The sequence below is a fragment of the Penaeus monodon genome, chromosome 32 (assembly GCF_015228065.2).
Source record: "Penaeus monodon isolate SGIC_2016 chromosome 32, NSTDA_Pmon_1, whole genome shotgun sequence".
NCBI classification, from domain to species: domain Eukaryota; kingdom Metazoa; phylum Arthropoda; class Malacostraca; order Decapoda; family Penaeidae; genus Penaeus; species Penaeus monodon.
Genome location: NC_051417.1, coordinates 24,178,701 through 24,179,711, shown reverse-complemented (window position 1 = coordinate 24,179,711; position 1,011 = coordinate 24,178,701). Strand labels below are relative to the sequence as shown.

Here is a 1,011-nt window from a genome sequence, read left to right as displayed (position 1 = left end):
CTAGTTACACTGATTTAAAGTTGTCCTTTTTATAGGACCAATATTCATACATACAAAATAATTTTTAACAGCTACTTATCTGACTGTCAGAGATTTTAAGATATCACATTATTCCATGTATCACATAAAAGAATATTCATGTTTAAGCACTTTCTTCCTCTCAAGGAAACCTTAATATCAGAAAACCTAATACCCATTACATATGGTTATCCAATTGTCCATTCTTGATTGCTAATTCGTTTACGTCCTTTGGATGACTGCCCATGGCGCCGCATCATGTGATCCTGTACGTAGTCGCTCCTTACAGCAGTGTAGTTGCACAATGGACATTGGTATGGCTTTTCTCCGGTATGTCTCCGAATATGACGCTTAAGGTCACTCTTCTGCTTGAAGGTGGATCTATGGCAGTATGGACAGACCAGCGGCTCCGTTGCCTAGAAGAGAACAAGCCACTGTTACCTTTGTATTGGCCAAAGCATCTCAATAAACAAAAGATCTACTTCATAAGAGTAGGCTTCCTTATTGTTCCTGCTATTTTAATTTCTCCTGCTTAGCACTTCATCTTATAAACACTGTCTAAGACTTCTCACTGTTGAAAGTTTCTATTTCTTGGCATTGCTTTTCAAAGATCATGTCCCAGTGAACCATGCTTAGTTCTCATGTGGTTTTGTAAATGTGCTTTTCGAACTGCACGATGAGGGCATAATGGACACTGATAAGGCCTTTCTCCTGTATGAGTTCTGAGATGACGCTTGAGATCATGATGCTTCCTGAAGGTGGACCTCAAACAGTAAGGGCACGTTAGGGTACGCCGATCAACAGTTTGTAGCCACTCGTCATACTCCACATTGGCCTACAAAAAAACAACACCAATGTCACTTTGGTAATTTTGTACAGTAAGTATTCTACTCTAATTCACCATTTTTTTACTTTCTTTTCTAACGATTGTGTGCCTTCTGACCTCTTCATATCATCATATAATTTCTTTAAAAAATTTCAAATTATACATAC

General features: G+C 38.3%; 2 pseudogenes across 1 annotated transcript in view; both read right to left on the bottom strand.

The window, feature by feature from the left end:
• LOC119593741 overlaps nt 1-265 on the bottom strand; it is a 3,164-nt pseudogene extending 2,899 nt beyond the window's left edge.
• LOC119593740 overlaps nt 1-1,011 on the bottom strand; it is a 62,523-nt pseudogene that overhangs the window by 19,997 nt on the left and 41,515 nt on the right. The window lies entirely within an intron of this gene.